Here is a 22529-nt window from a genome sequence, read left to right as displayed (position 1 = left end):
TATTTGCGAGGTAAAAAGGGATATCATTACAGATATACAATTTTTAATTAGTTTGTTGACTGTAATGTTTGTTTAGCACGTGAACCACCTCGAGCAAAACATTTTTCTCCTCTTGTTTTGTACTCAGCCGGCCCTTTTTTTGTTTTTAAGTAAGAGAAAAATAGGGAAAAAAAACCTGTGTCTCGACTTTGATGAAATTTAGCTGAATGAAGAACACTCGCAATTTTTTATCATTTTTTCCCCAGAAAGCTCTTCCCTAAATGCATCCTCTGATATAATTACCAAGTAATGCAATAAAAGTGAAGCAGTTTTAATTTCTCCAAAACTTGAGGCGTTTATATCCGAAAAAGAATATAAATTCTCTTAGCGAGTTTTATTAAACGTTCCTCCTAATCTAATGAATTGCGTTTTATAATTAATTCCGATTGGGATTTAAGTTTTTCTGAATAACATATTAAATTATATAACCATCTTTATTAATGATGCTTTTTGCGACTATAAATATTAACTGTAAAATAAATCCCTAGGATGTATAATTCCCTGTTTTAAAATTCGTATAACTGAAGTAATTTTAATAAAAGAAAATTTAAAATAAACTGGTGATAATAAAATTGAAATAAAACGAAAGAAATTACTCGATTTTCAAGTTGTTATAATTTTATTACTGATTAATTAAATCGAGATTATTTAATAAATAATAACTTAAACAAATACGTTTATCGTATAAAATATTAATAATTTTACTTGTCAGTAATGAAAAATAAGGTTGGTAAGTCTCACTCCACTTGCCAGCTTACCCATCTACCATATTTGCAAAGCGAAAATTAGAATTCTGTCCATCACCATATCCTGGATTTGAATATCAGTTTTTGTACGGGTAATGCATTCCAAAATGATGTGCCTGACATTGGGAAATGCGTGAATGGAGTTCATAAAAACCACGTTTCTCAAAAAGTTTAGCTTACAGAAAGTTATTTACTGTATCTAGATATATCGTTGTGTTGTTCATAAATACATATAAGATGGTACATTCGAACAGCTGCGTCTCTCTGAAAAAGGATGAAGAGATAAATATATAAAACATTTAGCAATAAAAGTAAAAAAATCGAATTATTTTGGTCATTTTCGTCAGTTTTTGTGCGATGTGAAAATGTAAACTGTATTATACTTAAATATTGTTCGATTGATAGAGCAAATAAACAAAAGAAACCTCAAATGACTGATAAAACTAACATTTCTATGAAATTTCATAAGGAACAATCTTTTAACTGTCAGGGAAGTAAATATGTAAAAAATTCTTTGTAATAAAATTGTTCTAATAAAAAATCGTTTATAATCGATTAAAAATCGATTAGATATAAATGTATGGCAAAAAACATGGTAGCAATAGCACAACTTGGTGTGATACGATATACTGTTTTCAATTAAGGAGACGCGTGTACAAAATTATTTTTATCTTTTCTTAATTTTAAGAGTCAATGAAAGCAAGCAATTATCTACACAACTAAATTCTTTTATTGCCTGTTAAAATTAAAAAAAAAATGTATGCACTTTTTCTTTAGATGCCCATGTCTCTTCCATCATGCAGCCTCTTCCACTATCATCTATATGATGCCCATCATAGAGAGATCCAATCTTCCTTACATTTCCAGGGTACAGCTCTAAAACTGTATTCGCAGGCTGGCTGCTAGATAGTTCTCCGGACAGAACCTACTGGTAACTCTGTAGGAGGCATCCGAATCAGCTGGTGTATAATCTCGCTGCCTCTACCCTGCCAGATAGTGACTCAATGTATACAGGCTTTTCGAGGATCCCAGGGTCTTTCCCATTTGCCTCTGAGTCGTCTATGTTCAGGCAAAAGCCAAGGCCAACCGTTGTATGTTGTGTATTTTTACGTTGAAGCGTTAATGATAGTAGAATCTAGTGCGCCAGATTCTACTGTCACCAACCAGATTCTGCTATCAGCTCAGGCTGGGCTGCCCCAGAATCAAAGGTCTGGGGAGCGCGTTAAAGTAAGAAATGGAGTGGTGGATGGAGTGGGAGAAGTCTAATGGTCCCGGTGTTGGAGGGGGGGAGAGCGATGGACAGCTGGGAAGGAAGAGCCAGGGATCTCCAGGAAAAATGACAATGTGTTTATGAATGATATTGATGATGGGATATCAAGTTTAATGTCTAAGTTTGCAGATGATACAAAGGTTGGCAGGGTCGTTAAGGACACTACTGACGCTATGCTGCTGCAACAGGATCTGGAAAGGTTGAACAGATGGGCTGAGAGGTGGCAAATGAAGTTTAACATTGACAAATGTAAAGTACTACATATGGGTAACAGTAACCCCAGAGCAATGTATCAACTCTGCGGTACTACACTGACAGTGGTGGAGAATGAAAAGGACCTGGGGGTAATTGTGCAGGCAGATATGAAGTTCTCTGAGCAGTGCAGACGAGCTGCAAGAGTAGCTCATGGTGTCTTGTCAATGATATACAGGAATTTTTCTAGCAGGGATAAGGAGGTGATTATTCCCTTGTATAAGGCAATGGTTAGGCCACATCTTGAGTACTGTATACAGGTCTGGAGGCCTCATTTCAAGAAGGATGTAGAGCTGCTGGAACGGGTACAGAGAAGGGCAACAAGATTAGTAAATGGAACAAAGGGTTGCTCTTACGAAGAAAGGCTTAAGTTTTGCAAATTACAGAGTCTGGAGACTAGGCACCGGCGAGGTGATCTGATAGAGGTGTATAAGGCTTTGAATGGTTTGAGCATGCTCAATGCCAATGGGATTCTTCATCTTTCTCAGAATAATCACCTCAGAGGGCATAAATTCAAATTGAGGAAGGACGGATGTCGGATAGATGTGCGGAAATTTGCCTTTGGCCAGCGGGTGGTTGGTTGGTGGAACCGACTTCCATCACTTGTTGTTGAAGTTGATAGCCTATACAAATTTAAAGCTCAACTGGACAGGTATTTCGAACAAACGGAGGGGTGAAATGGGAGAGGGTTTTTTTTTTTTTTTTTTTTGGCTGATGCTGAATAAGCTTGCTTTCTTGCATCATATGCCTCTACTAATGCTAATGCTAATGCTATGTGGCATAGGAGTCTAGTAGAAAGAAATATAGTTGGACAATGGGAGTCTAATTCCATTCCCCATCATGTCTGTGGGTTATCAGTGGTGCTATGTTATAGCGTAATCCATCCAAAAAATTACCTAGCCCAGAAGACATTTATCTCGAACGTAGATAATTCCAAGCTAAGTGTCCTATCCATTGGTCTGCAATCTGAAATGTCCAGATTTGGAGTCAGGTCCATGTACATCAGCAAATTCCAGGTTAAGGGTCTCATCCAATAGAGTATTTGTGGCATAGATAAAGTCCGCTGAGATTAATTATGGATTGCCTGTCACAGTTTGGGGAGTACTTGTAGGTAAGGCATTACCACTTCCCGGTTGAGGCTGGCTGGTCCCTTGTTGCTGGTTACGAATTGATATTCCTCTTCTGAAGATTTGTTCTGCATAGTAGCAAGGTGCAGAGTATGCGGACTGAGTTTTCAAAAATTTTGGCAGATAATCGATGGCGTGACATGCAGTTTCTATCTCCAGTCTTATCCTCAGGTCGGAGTATATGTTGCAGTCCAGCATTAGATGGTTCCAAATCTCTGGAGTTCCACATTGGCAATCGGGGACAGTCGTTCGGTCCATGGCTAACGGCTTCGCATTAAAGCTACTATGAGTGAAATGGCCCGTGAGTAGAAATGTCTCATGAAGTCCTGGAGTAAACTAGGACCACTGGTTTTTGGTGCTGTCTTGCACGTTGGGTAAGAAGTGACGTGTGGGCTCTCCATATGCTGATATGTTCTAGGTTCTGCCATCTAACCTCAAGAATCTTTCTAAGACGGGCCCTTTATTGTTTAGGCTGTGTGGCTATATCAATGGCTGTTCCGAGTTTGTTGTCTGGAGTTTCCTTTTTGTGAAAGTACTTGAGATGTTGATAAATTATTTCTATATCAATGGGTAATTTTCCAGTCAGTACCTGCAGGGTTAGAGTAGACACAGTCCTGCAGGCTCCAGTTATGACAAGAGGATCGCTTTCTGTGCCTTCAGGATCTGTTTAAGCACGCCCTGCATGGAGGTCCTGTACCCCCAATCTCCAGCTCCATAAACAATAATAGGGAGGAAAATCGTCTTATAATACAAATTAAAGGTTTGGGATTTCAGTCCCTATTCTCTTTGTGGCTGCTGCCAGTTTCGCGATGTAATTTTTTGCTTTTCCTTTAATACACCTAGCATGAGAGACGGACAACTTTTGGTAAAAGATCACCCCAGGGTACCTGCATTCCGTCTTGTATTTGATGTCCCGGCCTTTGTATTTGATAGTCAGTGGTCTGTTTATGTTGAGTTTTCCATTCAGCAACGTTTGGACGGTCTTTTGTGGGTGAATTTGAAGTTCGTGTTTCGCACCTCGTCTTCAGGTCTGTTACGAATGTGTTGGCTGTGGATTCCAGTTGTGCAAGAGAATTCTTCACCATCAGCGCGGTTAAATTATCGGCATATGCGATGAATATGCAGTTTCCACAGTACCTGCTGACTCCGGAATCAAAAACTAGGTTCCTAATAACCATTAGAAAGACACAATACGCCCCTAGTAGCCTATGTATCGTTAAATTTCATCACAACAACAACAACAAAAACTAGGTTTAGGCACAGGGGCCCTGCCCTCGTGTATGGCATATTTGATAGAATCGCCGTCCTCCCCACACTGGGTGGAAAAAGACCTGGGTTCGAGTCCCGTCGATAACGCGAAGAAATTGTATCGGCCTTTTTCAAAACGTGGCTGAGTAGTCAGTCTCGGGCGAGGATAGCATGGTTTCTTCTCCAAGAAACTCTGGTTTTTCATTCGCACAACGGAAAATGGACCTCAGAACGCACGCAATTTACAGACAATATACACGAAGCAACATGGCCTTAGTCGCCGATGCTCCTTTAACCCAGTAACAATAACATTATTGTTAGATGATGTCCTCAGGGGTCATTCCTTGGGCCCTGGTGCCCAAGGATGGACCCCTGAGGACATCATCTTGTTACTTGTTTGGTGATGGTCTGGTTAGTGGATCTGACAATGACGGACCTGTTGGAGAAGTGGGTTGCAAGAAGACTGTAGATGGCTTGGAGCCTAGGCTTCTTGAACCTTTCCAGGGCACTATGGTACCAGAGAGTGTCAAAGGCCCTTTTGAAATCAACAAAGAGACAGAGGAGATACTTCTGCGGTGTGGTTTCTGCAATGTTGAAGATAGTTCTCATAACGGCTTCTGCAGTTCTTCCTTTGGTGAAGCCGTACTGGTGATGGGGAGGGGGCAAACTATTTCTCGTGGTACCTTTGCGTGAGTCGTTTGGCTACAAGCTTCTCAAGGATCTTGCCAAGAACCGGTAACAGGGCAATTGGCCTGTATGACTCTGGGTCCGCTGCCAGCATGGCTGGATTTTTTAGCAAGATTTTAAATAGGGTTGTCTTCCAGATGGTAGGGAAGATCCCCTTCTCGTAGATAAGTGTTTAATAGGTTTGCTGTTAGGTTCGGCGCCGCTTTCCATGTTCTCTTCACCACTTTAACTTCAATCCTGTCTATAGTAGGTCACCTTCCAGACTTGACTGCATCTTCAATTTTTTAATTTTTCTGTAGTTGGAAAGGATCTTCATTTGGGGTTCCTTTGTGGCCGAGGTGTATGAGTCATGAGACTCATACACCTCGGCCACAGGTTTGTAGAATGCTTTCAGGACCAGTGCCATCATGGTGAACTAAAGCATCAAGGACAGCTTCCATGGATTCTTGCCAGGTGGTGACCTCAATTCTGTTTTTGCCAGTGACGGGGTGGAAAACTTCAGCAGGGTAAAGTTTTGTAGTGAAGAGCTCGTGTATGAGCCTGCTTTCAGGAATCCTCATTTCTGGTGATTTCTACTAGGGTCTGTCGGGAGGTGCGGTATTTGTAGATCTGATCGTTTTGTTTTCTACTGTTTTTATTTGGTGGTGAGAGTTTCAACCTCTGTACTCTGTCTGTGGATCCTGCTTTGCCTCTCTAATATTCCTTTCTAGTTATCCTGGTCTGTCTTCCGAGGTTTGTAAGGTTTCTAGTCTACCAAGGGACTTGGTTCGGGCTCCTCTTCTTTAGTGGAATTGAAGGTTGACATGCTGTCAATATTATATCTTGAATCTTTATGGCTTGCTCCTCTTCTGACATAAACCTGATGCATTCTTCATTTTCTTCTTATATTATTTCCCCGAGTTTACAATTAAGTTCTTACCTGTGCGAATGGCTTGCCATGTATCTGGGAAAATTGTTGTCTCGCCTGATGAGTTGCTGGGAATGCGAAACAATGAAAATGATTCCATTGTCGTCACGGGCGATCAATGAGGGGTTTACTTCCAACCAGTGATGATAGAATTAGCTGAGGGAGTTCCCACGGTGGCGTCTATGTAGGATTTGCCCCTGGGGTCACACAGGTTGGTAGTTGATTCGGCCTGTTTTAATATAAGGTTGTTAGCTCTTCCATTAGCTCGCCTTTAGACCAGGTTATAGAGCTGTTCCATAGGGTGGAACTTATGTCTGATCTAAGTATTCTGTGAAAGGTTCCATCTCTCAATTATCTCTACTCCACTGACAGTACAGGCTAATTTAGTGCAGTTGTAGAAGGGACTCTCAATGTAAGAACAAGCAGCATGGGAAGAGCAGAGGCCTGTTATCTTCGTAACTGTAAGAGTGGGGTAGGCCACTACAACAGCAGCCTAGAATCAGGCAGGCATTTCACCCTTTCCCCATAGGAGATGGTTTCTGATTTTACTATCCTGCAAGAAGTGGGCAGACCTTTAACTATCCCTTTGTAAGAATAGGGTTCTTGTAAGAGTGGTGTTGTGGTTTTATCGTCTTGAATAATTTTTGATATCTGGTTCATTGCATTCAGGGATCGTTGACAATTAAGCTGGAGAATTTTGAGATCAGCTCTCGAGTTTTTTCTGGTTACAGGTGTGTCATTCATAATCAGTCTTTTAAGAGTTTCTACTGCTTTCAGACACTATGGAGCCAGTTAGTGATGGGAAGGGGAGTCCCAGTAGTGTAGGGGGGCATTGTCGAGACAATGTTATGTCAATGAACTAGGTATGTCCTCACTGTGTGTACGTCATATCCAAAAATTTCATTTCTTCATACATCTGTCCTCTCACCATTTTTTTCCCACTGAATTCATCTTGAATAATCAAACTTGTCTACAAAAGGATCTAAACCTCCCAAACACTTCCTAGTTCATTCGCAAATGTGGTCTCAGTTCCACAGTGGTGTCTCTCAAGTGCTGCCATCTAACGAGTTTCATTTTTAAAATCTGAAAAAGGTTAAACTTTCTAATGAGTGAAAGTGAGAATTAAAAATTGACACTAAAAAAAAAAAAAAACACTACAAATATTTGCCCCCACTAAATTTTTGTCTATAAATTAAATATTAAATAAACATAGTTTTACTCTTTTGGTACTTCTGCTGTTGGGTTCACTGTTATAAACCATTTTATATTTTCATTTAAGATTGAATGCATAACTAAATTCCTTATATTTCAAAGATGAAGGGAAACTAAAGTTTGCACCTATTCAAACAAAAGATGGCGTTCCTAGCTCACTAGGTTTTCATTTAACGGCGAAGGCTGCAGTTTACTGATGAGACAGTGCGAAAAAAAGTCCACCTAACACTGGAAGTTAATTTGCCTTAGTCTTAGCAAAGAAGTAAGATTCTGACCAGCACAGCCTCACAGTGGGTTAAACTTTAAACTCCTCAGCAGATATATTATGGAATACACCGTAATTTTTAATTAAATAAATAGAAAATAAAGAAAAAAAATATCCTTAGAGAGCAGCGCTGTTCATCTGTAGTACAACACCTCAGGCAACTCGTGGTGCTTTCCTTAACAATATAAGAGGTTTGTTGTAGAATTTTTAGTGGACTTAATTTGCGATTCGCTTCGTGCCCAATGTGCTTTTTTTTCTTTTTTTTTTTGCTAATAGTACACATGTTAATATTATATACAGTGTTTTGTTATGAAAACTTAAATTGCATGTTGTAATTTTCTCTATTTCGTTGTGCAAGAAACTTAATGAAACTAACCATCCTTCGTTCTCTCTATGTTTTTTTTAATTCTTATATTTTATTTATATGTAGCCATCACTGCGATAACTGGTTAATTACTATACTGACTAGTTTCTTCGACTTTAATTATGTTTTTCTAACCTCTTTTAGCATAAAATATTTATGCTCCTACATGCGCTGGTCTCTAGATAACCCTTGAGAAAAAGTTTTTTTTTTTTTTTTTTTAATGGAATAAATTAGAAAATTGGTATAGCAAAAAATAAATAAATAGAAACATCACCAACTTCTCTGCTGTTTTTTGTTAACCAGTTCAACGCCATTATTAAAATATTTACGATGAATCAAGCTGAGAATTTCCTGCAAGAAGATAAACTTGATAATTAAGTAGATGTCAATGTACTCGAGAGAAAGAAAGATAAATAGAAATTTAAAAACTGAACAAATTTTGATATAACAACTCGAAACAAATTTTAAAAAATCAAATTAATAAAAGGCGCCCCTTTTATTATTCACGAATTGTTCTTATAGCAGAAACTTGTTTTTAAAAATAAAACAGTCATGAGGCCCCAAGGGCAGCCCTAAAAAGAATCATGAAATCGGCATCCTCGACTTCATTATGAAGCATGCAGAATCAACCTTTCCCCCCTCACCCAAAAAAAGAGGCAAAGGTGCAACCAAATGCTGGCAAGGTGAGGCTATCAGTTTTCTTTCGGTATCAGCATGGTGTAATATTAACACATTGCCTTCAAAAGGGCAGGTCAGTACTGTGACAGCGAAGTATTATTCCAATCTTCTCATAAAAGGTACGTGCTGCTAAAACGAAAAAAGACGGGGAAAGTTGTCAAAAGGTGTGCGCCAGCTCCACGATACTACCCCTGCTCATTCTTCGCATGCTGTAGTTTAGGTATTCCCACGAATGTGGATTTGTAATATTTTCAATTGTAATTATCGCATCCTGCTTATTCCCCCGACCATGTACCCTTGGATTCCTTCCTCTTTCCTGCCCTGAAGTCCTTTCTTCGTGGAAAACACTTTACCGTTGATGATGAGGTGATTACTACTGTCAAGTCGTGGTTTGAAGGACAGTCAGAGGACTTCTACAAAAGTGGCCTGCGAAAGCGTATTGAGGGGTGGAAAATGTGTCACTTTGTCTGGGGATTATGTTGAAAAAGTGTAATACATTGTGTTTGTTTCAATTTCTATCACGACTACTCCTGGCCGGATACATATCTCTTTTGAACCGCCCCCTTTCCTATAATTGAACTTAAACTTACTTTTAAATTAATTATTTTAATCTAAAGATTCATTTCCCTCCTTTTTTTTTTTTCAGTTTTTATAATATAAAACTAGGATCATTGAAAAGGTAGGATTTCTGTCAAGTTCTGATCTACCTGTTCCTTAACTATCAGTTTGTAAAAGTGCAGAGAAGACGAATTTTTAATTTATAAAGCAACAAATGACTGTTACAACTTTGCATTCTGTTGTTTACTTCTGTACAATATATTCTTTGTTGTACAGAAGTAAAGTTGAATTCTATTTGAATTATATTTGGGAAAATATAATTCAAATAGAAATCAACGATTTCACTCCAGCAATAAAATTAGTTTTAACGCAGGGGCCTTTTAATATGTAGTGGGTCCTCGGAAAGAAGTTGGTGGTAGTATGTACAGTACTTAGGGTCTACGAACACCAAACAACGGCCCTGACAATGTATTTCTTCAATTTGTACATGATGCGTTCTATACGCATTTTTTAAAATATTTGTGTATTTAATAATACAAAAACTGAAAATTTATTCAGCCCCCCCCCCCCCCCCCTTAAGCAGTTTTCTCAGTTGAAGTCATCTATGTTGCCTATTGATACTGGACGTCTCAGAGACAGATTATCGTTGTCACAAATCCTTCTTGGGGGAGTAAATCTGTCAGCCTGACAGCGAGTTATCCAGTCCACGAACTGCAATGGCTGTTTTGCAATTCGTGGACTGGATGCATCAGATTGTGTATTGTGACTGTTGATGTGTTCTGAAGCTGAGAATGTCCAGTGGTGCCGGCATCGATGACCTGCCTTATGATGTCGTCCGACTGTGAAATTCTGTTGCAACTTTTTCGGTATAAATTATGTACAAAGCCTGTATAAAGCCTGCAGTTCTCATGTCCTATGGATACCCGTTGCTCTTTGTGGGCAGATTTCCAGACAGTTCTGTTGAGTGGCTTATCATTACGAATTTGTACCATGGCGAAACCAAATTAATTTTTTACAAATTATTATGTTTCCTTTGGGGCCGTCTCCATTGAGATTAGGATCTGACCCTGGTAAAACTGCACGACATGAAATATAGGTCTCTAGAAATTCCTCCACAGGTCTGGTTCGAGTCCCAGACCTGTGGAGGAATTTTTGTCTTTTGCCTCATCATGCACCACCCTACTAGGTTTTGCCACTTGAACAAGACCATTGTAGATGATTCAGATGGTCGGCACTCTTGGCATTTATAGGATATCACTATGCACTCTCCGAAATTTGGGAGAACAGTAATCCTAAACTAATTTATTATTTGGGAAACAGAGATAAAACTTCGATTTTCTGCCTCCTCACAAAAGTTTAAAGTTCCTTTAATTGCATTTTTGAGTTATAAATTGTAAATTTATACAGTTGAGCAGCTGTCTAAAGGACTTAACCCTTGAGCAGCTGATCTTCCACTCGATCGATGGGAGAAGGGTTATATTTGTATTATACTCTGTTTTTAAAGCGATCTGAGCATGTTCGCTTGGCATTATACATGATTTTCATTTCTCTTTTTTTTAGCATTCGCTATATTTTTATACCTTTTGTAATTAATAATTATTATTATTTTATTAGTGACTGACTGTCACCGTATTATTTACTCTCTAAAGACCACTAATTTACGTAAATTCTAAACAAATGCCATTAAACGCAAATTACGCGCTGCTAGATTCTTGACCTCTACCTCCCGAATGCAGCTCTATAATTGTCTCCTGTTTTGCATACGAGAATGAAGTACCTATTTTGATTGCTGTTGTTTTCGCTAGATGGCAGCACGTACAACAGCGTGCTAACAGAAAAACGAATGAGATGCCGTCTACTTTTTAAAATAATGATGAAAAAAAAAAAAAAACCTTAATGCATAATTATCGATGCAAAATGAATGGCCTACAACAGAGACCCTTAATTAGTGTGCTGAGTGTATATATACAGTATATATATACATGTATTAGTGAAAAATTATGCAAGGAAGCAAACGTACAGAGCATCAGACAAAAAAAAAAAAAAAAAAAAAAAACAAAGACGAAAAAAGTATCAAAGGCATTTGTCCAACCATTCTAATAATTTGTTTAATTCTACTTTGAATAAATTTAAACGGCCCACTCCACAACATCAAGTGGAAGTTTGTTTCAACAATCATTTCCTGCTCTGGCTGAAAGAAACTTTTCGCACATCTGCAACCATCCTTTTTTAACTTTAAATTTATGGTCCTACATGTGCGTTGTCAGAGAAAGAGTAACGGTGCCATTAATATTTAGTTTACTCAATCCTTTTAAAGACTTTACTACACCAACATCAGGTCTCTTTGAAGATGCCTAGCTACCAGATGCTGCAATTTACTTTTTGTTCTTACAAATCTCTTTGCTCTTCCCTGCACCCACTCCAAGAGATCTACATCTTTCCTTAAATGAGGCTGCCAGACCTGATGCAGTACTGAAGAAGTACTTTAAACGCGACTTATACAACAGGATAATTACGTCCTGAAAATAATCCTTACATGCCTACCGAAAATAATTTTTTTATATCATTGAAAAACCCTTAAAACTGTTCTCGCAGCCTATTTGCACTGCTCAGAGAACTTCCAGACTGAATAATTACCCGAAGTTTTTTTTCATTCTCCACTTCCTTGAGTATGCTACTACCCAACTGCTATGATATTCTGGGATTACTGCTACACAAATGCAGTATTCTGCATTTATCAATGTTAAACCTTAAGTGACACTTCTCACCCCATTTTCCTAACTTCTGTAGATCGTGTTGCTGTAGCACAACTCCATTCCTGTCATTAACCACTCTGCCAATCTTTGCATGATCAAAAAACTTAGACATTAAACTTCATATGCCTTCATCAATATCGTAAATAAATATTGAAAACAATAAGAGACCCAGCACTGAATCCTAAAGGACTCCACTATTAAAATTCGTACAAGAAGAGCAGTGTCCATCAATAATCACTCTGTTTCCTGCCGCTCCACTGTCCCTTTATCCATGTCTGCGTGTGCAGCACTGTGGTTGAAATCACCATCCTCCACACCGTGCGGTAAAGGCCAGGGTTCGAATCCAGTCAATGACGCGAGGAGCTTTTATGGCTCTTTTCATTCCGTGGCTGAGTTAGTCGGTCTCGGGCTTCGGTAGTAAGTTTTTCGTCCAGCAAAACAGGAAACCGACTGCAGAACACAAGCAATTTATGTACATAATACATATGGGAATATTTATTAGTACTTGGGTGGCCCTAATAAGACAGGTTTTTTTTTGTTTTTTTTTTTTATCCCTTGCAATTTCTACAGGGTGTTTTCATATGGTACGGTATCAAAAGCTTTACTGAAATCTAAGTATATGGTATCAAAATTGTTTTTTTTTTTTGCATCCAGTTCCTTTGTTATGGCGATATAGTAGTTAATCTGATTAGCCAAACAAGATCACCCCTTAAAAAATCCATGCTGCGATTGCCATATAACTCCCAATTAATGTGATCCCGCATTACTTCCTTAACCACTAACTTTATTATTTTCCGTGAAATTGAATCAAGCTAAAATATATATTTTAGATAATGCAAAATAAAATATATATTTTAGATAATTCAAAATACCTGTCCAGCTGAGCCTTAAACCCATTTAGGCTATCAACCTCCACCACAAGGGATGGGAGTCTGTTCCACCAACCAACCACCCGCTGGCTGAAGGCAAATTTCCGCACGTCTATCCTACATCTGTCTTTCTTCAATTTGAATTTATGCCCTCTCAGGTGATTATTCTGAGCTAGAGGAAGAATCCCATCAGCATTGAACCATTCAAGGCTTTATACACCTCTATCAGATCACCTCGCTGGTGCCTAGTCTCCAGACACTGTAATTTGCAAAACTTAAGCCTTTCTTCGTAAGAGCACCCCTTTGTTCCATTCACTAATCTTGTTGCCCTTCTCTGTACTCGTTCCAGCAGCTCTACATCCTTCTTGAAATGAGGCCTCCAGACCTGTATACAGTACTCTAGGTGTGGCCTGACCATTGCCTTATACAATGGAATAATCACCTCCTTATCTCTGCTGGAAAAATTCCTATATATCATTGACAATACTCCATGAGCTACTCTTGCAGCCCGTCTGCACTGCTCAGAGAACTTCATATCTGCCTGCACAACCACCCCCAAGTCCCTTTCATTCTCTACCACTGTCAGTGTAGTACCACAGAGTTGATACGTTGCTCTGGGGTTGCTGTTTCCCATGTGTAGTACTTTACATTTGTCAATGTTAAACTTCATCTGCCACCTCTCAGCCCATCTGCTCAACCTTTCCAGATCCTGTTGCAGCAATATAGTGTCAGTAGTGTCCTTGACAACCCTGCCAACCTTTGTATCATCTGCAAACTTGGATATTAAGCTTGATATACCATCATCAATATCATTTATAAATACAGAAAACAATAATGGACCCAACACTGAGCCCTGAGGGACTCCACTAATAACATTAGCCCACGATGAGCAGTGTCCATTGATTACCACTCTCTGTCTTCTCCCCCTCAACACCCCTTTATCCATAGCAGCAATTTGCCTCCAATGTCACACTGCTCCAATTTGTGTAGCAGTCTTCCATGTGCAACAGTATCAAAAGGCTTTCTAAGATCCAAGTATATAATATCAAAGTTATTCCCTGCATCCAGTTCTTTTGTGACTGCATCATAGTATCCAATCAAGTTGGTCAGGCAAGACTTCCCCTTAACAAAACCATGCTGTGTCTGAGCTATAACTGAGTCTTGTCTAAATGATCCTGCAGTGCTTCTTTAACCAGTGCCTCCATTAATTTTCCTGGAACAGAAGTTAAGCTCACAGGTCTATAATTACTTGTGTCAGCCTTTGATCCTCCTTTGTGAATTGGTGTCACATTTGCACATTTACAGTCTATGGGTACCTTCCTCTGAGTCCAAAGAAGCTCTCATAATTATGGCTAAGGGTTTGCTTACTTCCTTTGCTGCCTCCGTTAATATAACTGGATAGATCCCATCCACCCCGGGTGCCTTTCTTGTGTTTATCTTCAACAGTTTCTCCTCCACTTTACTCCCAGTTATTTCAAGATTCTGTAGCTTACTGCTAGAGTTGAATACACCTCTGGCATTCCCCTTGCTGAATAACTCCTCATGTGTGAATGTCGATGCAAAATATTCATTTAGTTTGTTAGCTACCTGAGCAGGATTATCAACAGTTGACCCATCAATATCAAGTGGACCAATCTGATTCATCCCCTTCCTTCTAGAGTTTACATAAGTAAAGAACTCTTTGCTGTTTTTCTTTGCATCCCTTGCCAAAGATTTCTCGTAATCTGCCTTCGCCTGCCTAACCTCCTTTGTAACTTGGTTGCATATCAACTTGTATCTATCATAGGCTTCTGTGTCATGTGTTAATTTGTAAGTATCCCATGCATTTTTCTTCTCTGCCATATGCCTCATTAGTTCATCTGACATCCATTTTGGCCTAAACCTTGAACAATATTTCTTAGTTGGTATGTAAAGCCTAGTAGCTTCCAAGATAAGTTCTTTGAATGCTTCCCATTTTGAATTTGCTGTTGGTAACATCAACAGTTGGTCCCACTGTATAGAATTTAAATACTGTCTCAATCCATCGTAGTCGCCTTTACGGAAGCAATAACCCTTCCCTTTACCCCTAATGGTAGTTACCTCTTTGAGTAAATCCCACTTCAGCACACTGTGATCACTGCCACCTAGTGGTTCTTTTATCTGCATATTCTTAATGCATGAAGAATCACTGCTGATAATCAAGTCAAAAGTATTACTCCCTCTAGTTGCCTCCCGAACATGCTGATGTAGAAAACAATCGTCCAATAAATCCACAAAAGCCCTGTTGTGTGTGAGTAACCAGCCCCCAAGGGTGCGGGACTTTGCCCTGTTCAGTGCAGACAAAGATTGTAATGGTCTATCTCCACTTGGCTAAGGACATATCCAGTCGTGGCCCACCTCCTCGTGGTGTAGACTGGCACTGGGCACGCTTTCCCGGAGATCGCCTGTTCGGTAGCAAAGAGGCCAGAAACAACTAAACAACACATAATGGAATCGCTTTTTGGAATCGCTTCTCTGTCACAGAATACTTATTCTCCATCGGCAACAACACACCCTATCCTGCGACATTACTGCTGGAGTACCGCAGGGGAGTGTCCTATCCGGTGTCCTGTTCACAGCTATCATCGTGCCCATTATTGCCTCAACGAATGGTCTCCTATGCTATGCCGATGACCTCAAACTGCTGACTCAAATTAACCCTGGCGACAATCCCGTTCAGCTCAGCAACAAGATCAATTCCCAACTTAAGGATCTAGAATTGTACCTGGCAAACTTCAATCTAAAAATCAACCCAGTGAAGTCTGCCCAGGTTATATTCTCCCTTAAATCCATGCCGACAGTACTCAACGTTTCACTCGCAGGGGTACGAATACCAAATGTACCCTCGCACACAGATCTTGGCGTTCTGTTTGACCAAAAGATGTCCTTTGTCAACCAGATCAACAAAATCAGTACCAAATTCTCTCGTTTACGGTGGATCTCAAAGCAGCAGCTGCTACATGTCCGACATCCTGTCACTGTCAAAAGGTTCATCACCTCCACCGTTTACCCCGCCATTCTCTATGGTGCAGAAATATGGGCCTCTGCTGCACCTACAAACCTCAAGCGGGTGTACACCGCTGAATACTGGTTACTGAAATGGGCCAATAACAAGCTTCGTCTACCTCCCGCTACCACAACCACCATGATGGCACAAGCACTCGACATCCCGAGGTTGAAGTTTCTGATCGTGGAAAAGAGGCTGGTCTTCACAGCCAAACTCATCACAGGCCAGATATCATCTCCAAATATTTGGAACGCTTGCTCTTGGAGGATTCCACATTTTTTTCATTCATTCATTTATTAATTACACACAATATAGTCTCAACATTATGTACATAAAAGTATATACATGATTTATATACAAGATATATTTACATATAATTATATGCTCTGACAAACATTAAACTCTCATGTGTGTGTGCAAGTGTGTTCTTATTCAGGGTAGCTCCCAGGCATAAGCCCAAATCTACCTTGAGAACTTGGGAATATATATTGGGAATGTCTTTACAAAGCAGTCCTTAAAAGTATGTTAAATTACTTGAGTCTGATTTTACTGTAGCGCTATTCGCACTTGAAATCCCGCACCCACTGGAGGTAGTGCAATACCAGTGAGTGCCAGCAATCCCGCGCCCCGGGTTGGCCATACCAGGGAGCCATCAGGGAAAAAAAAAATAATAATAATAATAAAAAATATATATATATAATAAAACAACAATAATATTCAATAGTCTGGATGGCACAACTATAAACTTCAAAAATCACAGTTCAATTGAATATTTCCTCAGCTGCTGTTTCACATGCACTGGAACCTCCAAAACCAATAACGGTACTATCCAGCAATCTCCAACTGTACGCCATGGATAATAGACGCTTTAGACCACCAGACCCGACGCAATGAATCTGATCCAGCACGGCAGAATCCAGAATGGAGTATTCATGATTGTAGCACAAAAGACAACCAACCAGAGCACCAGACCCAACACCATGAATCAGGTCCAGCACCCCAGCCGCCAGCCAGATGCAGAAACCAATAGTGAAACTCCATGAAGACAATTAAGACACTAGGTTTGCCTCTGAAGAAAGGCTCTGAGAACAGTTCTTGCAAAAACAGCAGCTGAAAACTCCTGAAATAAATTAAAACAGTCACGATTTGCAATAAGCAAATGCACTGTATCAAATGATAAGTCGGGAATATGCGCCATCAAAATTCGCCTTTGGTCTTTATACTCCCGACATAAAAAAATTACATGCATCCAAGTCTCCTGCTCGCCACATGTACAGAAAGGATCTGTCTCCAACCCTCTCTCATATAATTTGGCCCTAAGTTAGCCGTGTCCTGTTAACAAATAAGAAGTGTACATAGAAGGCGTAAACCAAGATGCCACGGTTTTTGCCAACGCATAGTTCACCTGGGGAATATATTTCCTCGTCACAGCTCCAACATCACCACTTTCCCATCTGGTCTGCCATAAATCCATTAATTTGTTCCATATTCGTTGTTTTTCTTCTTTAATATTATTCTCCAAATCAATTGTAATATCCAAAAACGTTACTGATGTACCCTTTTTCAATTTGTACAAAAACCCTCTGTAGACAATAAATAAATCCAATGGCATGGTACCAGCAATTACCTGTAGGGCGTTTGTAGACGCTGTTCTAGGTACTTTCAATAAAGTTAATAACAAAGAGCGCTGAAGCGATAAAAGTTTCGATCGAATCCTAGTTTTAGTTACCACAGAAAACCAAACAACAGCCGCATATGCCACTATCTGGAGAAAAATAGTCTTATAATACAATGACAACACTCTCTTATTCAATCCCCACTCCTTACGAGAAAGCCTAGCAATGGAGCCTGTAAAGTGTCTTACTTTTACATTTAGGTGTGAAACATGTGGGAAAAAGGAAAGTTTGTCATCTATGATTAATCCCAAATACTTAGTTTTAGCAACATGAGGAATTTGAACACCACCTAAAAGAACTCTTGGAGGCCTGCCGTAATCAAATTGTTTCTTAAAAACCATAAAACAGGTCTTACTTGCAGAGATTTTCAATTTGTTCATATTGGCCCATTCCATTAAATCATCTAAAACTGACTGTATTTTTCTTTCCAATATAAGTCTGGAGCGCCCAGAAACTCCAATCACAAGGTCATCAGCATAAGCTATCTTAGCAACCTCTGTACTCTCCTTAACAAGCCACTGATCTAAAACTGCATTCCAAAAGAGAGGTCCCAAAACCGAACCTTGAGGACAGCCTCTCGAGACACTGGCACTATATGACAGATGACGTGCACGCACAGTAATAAATCTGTCCTGAAAGTATGACCTTATAGTGTTAAATATGTAACTATTACACTCTGCAAGCACTAGAGATCGAAGGGCACTTTCCCACCATACCGAATCAAATGCTCCTTCGAAGTCTATAAAGACCATAAGAACATATTTCTCAGAAGAATCCTTAATGTACTTTAAAAGAGATGTTATGGCGTCCTCTGTAGAGTGCCCCTTCTTAAATCCATGCTGATCAGCAGAACACAGATGCTTATCGTCTAACATCGCAGAAATTCTGGGAGCAAGTAACCTTTCATAAACCTTACCCATGTTCGCCAAGAGAGAAATTGGTCTGTATGCTCTCGGATCAGTCCTGGGCTTACCAGGCTTATGCAATATCTTTAGCAGTGCCATCTTCCACGGTCTTGGAAAAGTACCTTCAGTGAAACATTTATTAAGCAAATTTAACATAATTTGAGGAAAGTAATCATAAAACTTAATGATTACTTGATTTTCAATTAAGTCTAAACCTGGACATTTCTTAACGTTCAATTTAGCTACTGCTGCACCCAACTCCACCAAACTGAAGAGTTCAGCTTCAGCGTCACCTGCTCCTGTAAACTCAGAGTTCATCCGGCGTATCTCCGTTTGTTCAGGTGAATCATCTTGAGGAAGATCCTGAGGAAATAGTCTTCTAACAATCGTTTCCACAGTAGAAAACCAATCCAATGTCTCATCATTATTGTTCAATACAGTGTTGTATATTTCTCCACAAAGCAACTTATTACGAGAGATTTTATACACGAGACCCCAGGGATCTCTGTTACCAACTTCATTAACCAAATTTTGCCAACAAGTTCTCTTGCTCTCAGCAATAGCCTTATGAAAGGCCTTTCTTCTCTCTTTATAGGCATTTTTAAATGATTCCACATCAACACTAGAGAGATGTCTATTTCTTTGGTATACTTTCCTAGCCTGGCATACCTGAGACCTCAGAGAAGACAAAGCAGGAGTCCACCACGGCACAGACAACTTTTTAGTCCTTTTTCTCCTCGTAGAGTGCACACAAGCCTGGAAAATATGATACTGTACATAGTTTACATGTTCATAAGCTGTCATACCATTTAAACTCTCTCCAGGTATCGCACAATTATCACTATCGAAAACTGTAGTCAAATAATTTTTAAAATTGTTCCAGTTAACACGGTCCATAGAAAATCTAGACAGATCACTCGTAGCGAAGCTCTTTTCCCTTACTTCGAAACAGAGATCAAATGAAATTGCACGGTGATCACTATTTACTAAACCAGAATTGACTTCCCAATTCAAAATAGAATCGCATATACGAAGAGATGTCACAGTTACGTCAATATTAGACTCTCCATTTACAGTTGAAAAGGTGAACGGCTTATTTGGAAGGTTTTGAACAACAAGATTATGAGATAATAAGAGGTCTTCAAATTGGTTCCCTCTCACATCAGTATATCCACTGTGCCAAAAATGTGATTTTGCATTAAAATCAGCAGTCACAATGAGATTATGGGATGCATATCTTAAACAAATATTTTCCAAATTATGAAGCGCTATCTGAATATTTTCCGATGGAGGACAATACAGTGACACTAGGCAGAAAGAAGAAACTTGTGAAGACACAATAATGCTTGTCATACACGCCGAGCACAAACCCGTGATTGACGTTACAACAAGGTCTTGATTAAAAATTACAATAGCGGATTTTGGAGGAACATCCACAGCTGCTACTATTCTAGTAGAAGAAGGAAAACCCATAATCTTATGAGCTGCCCCTCCCACTTGTGAGGAATAAAATGGCTCCTGTATACAAACAATATCTATACAATGCTCCAAGGCAATCACCCTTATTTCATCAGCAACTGCCCGACAGCGCTGACCATTTATTTGCAAAATTTTTAAATCTCTATGTCCTTGCAAAGCTCCAGAGGTAAAATCAGAGGAGTTATTATCCATGATTGATGCGCATGTTTGCTAATTCCACTGCTCTCATGTACTCAGGACACTTAATGTCCCTTACGGAGTGATTACAATCTCTGTTTCTTCTCTTACAATTAATACATTGTGGAGGATCCTCCTTGTGAGGGCACTCAGCGAAAACATGACCCCCATTAGCACAGTGACCACAAGAAACAGTCTTGTGTGAACATGACTGTGCACCATGTCCAAAACCCAGACATCTAAAACACTTGTTCACCACCGTGAATTTCCGAAACCTGTGTGAACCGAATCCAAGGAAAATTCTTTCATTATGAAACAAGCATTTATATAATCGAGGGCTGAAACCAATGACCCAATTAGTTGCATTAGTTCCAGATCCAGAATTAAATCTGAATGTTACTTCATCTTTTACCTCATCCTGAGTAAATTCATAATCTTTAAAATTTTTATAATATAAATCCTCCAGGATTTCATCCTTTGTAAACTCCTTGGGAACCCCGTATACAAGCACTGTTGGATCTGACATTTTAGGCCTCTCGATCGATATACCAACCTCCTTTAAAGCTGAAACGTTCCCTATCCTAGTTGCATCTTCTGAGTTTGTGGTTTCTAATAAAACCCCTTTATTCCTCAGGAGACGAATATTTTTAATTTTCATATTCTTATAATCCTTCTTAATTGCGTCTGCCACCGCATTCCTGACGTCTTGGCTTGAAGCCAAAGCAGAATTCTCTGTTGGTCTAAGTATAACAATATTCTTAGGGTCCGAAATACCACGAGGACTAACCGAGGACACATGCACAACCTTATCTGCAGCAGCAACACCCATTGCGCGCCTCTCAGTAGCCTCTCTAACAATAGTATCACCATTTAAATTCTCACAAACCAAATTCTGCCTAACAGCATCAGCAAAAAATCTATGAGGAGCTGCCCGTGGAGGATTCCACAGCCAAGCCTAAGGTCGGTACCAGCACTCGTGGCTCACCACAACAGGCTTGTACTCACTGATAGATTTCTTCCCAAGCAGATGCTCGCTGCCCTCAACCGTGTGGACGCCGACATCGACAGCATAATAAGTAAGAAGAAGGACAGACAGAACTTTATCAAAGCCCTTGAACCCTGATATATGGCCAGTTTGTATTTATTTCTGTATTTATGTCTAGCTCTGCGTTTTTATGCTGTATTTGTATTGCTTTTGCATTTGTGATCGGTATTTTGTAGCCTTTTGTATTTGTTCGCTGTATTTTTGTAGCCTTTTGAATTTGTTCGCGGTATTTTGTAGCCTTTTGAATTTGTAAACTGTATTTTGTAGCATTTTGTATTTGTTCGCTGTACTTATCTTTTCTCTAACTGCTATATGTGAACCCCTGGCGCTCGTCGCCGTGATGGGATATTGTGCTGTAACTCTACTTCACAATAAAGATTTATTTATTTATTTATAATATACGCAAACATAACACTACACTGACCGTTCTACAGAGTTTTCTATCATCACAGAGTAACATGGCGGAGATGAACTTATGTTCCTCGAGCCGCTGTACAGAAGATACTATATATGTCTACATCTTCTGTTTCAAGATATTCTTCCACCACTCGAGTTCTGCGCATTGGCGGTGCCGTGCATGAAAAAAAAATCTGAGCCAATTGCACCCCTAAAAGGTCGTACATAGAGTTATTAGTAAATTAATAATATACGCAAACATAACACTACACTGACCGTAGTGTTATGTTAGAGTTATTAGAGAATCGATTCTCAGTACCTCTGCTCAGTTAAGGTGTCCTATCAAAAACATGAAAAGAGGTGAGGCCTATCATTATTCTGCCCCACATGAGAAGACTGCCTCCACTGTAAGTATCCCTTTCTCTGATGTTGGAGTGATTATACCACATTTCTCATTGTCACCTTAGAATCTGTTTGTAGGCTAAAAGGGGTTCACCAGGGAACGGAACTATACACCAATTTTCAGGGCCCCAGGTCACATGTTGATGATACCAATTATGAGGAGCCTTGTAATGGTTCCTATCTGCTGAAACTGCTTCCATAGTGCTAAGACGACTGCGTGGCACATCAAATCAATGTACCACCTCCATTTGAGACTGCTAAGCTTCGAGTCATCCAACGGCACGCCATCTCGAAGAATCATTTAAACGACGATGACTTGCCATCCTGAGAACTGGAGATGTGGCGGCTACCCCAATGTGCAGGCCAAAACACGGAATTAAAGTGATGTAGCCCCAACCTGTGTTTTTATAGGTATGAATAATTTGCATAATGTGCGGCTCTTTAAG

The sequence above is a fragment of the Mastigoproctus giganteus genome, chromosome 1 (genome assembly GCF_048544385.1).
Source record: "Mastigoproctus giganteus isolate SK-2022 chromosome 1, ASM4854438v1, whole genome shotgun sequence".
Lineage (NCBI taxonomy): Eukaryota > Metazoa > Arthropoda > Arachnida > Uropygi > Thelyphonidae > Mastigoproctus > Mastigoproctus giganteus.
The sequence above is the reverse complement of the archived record's forward strand: the minus strand, read 5'-3'. Positions refer to the sequence as shown.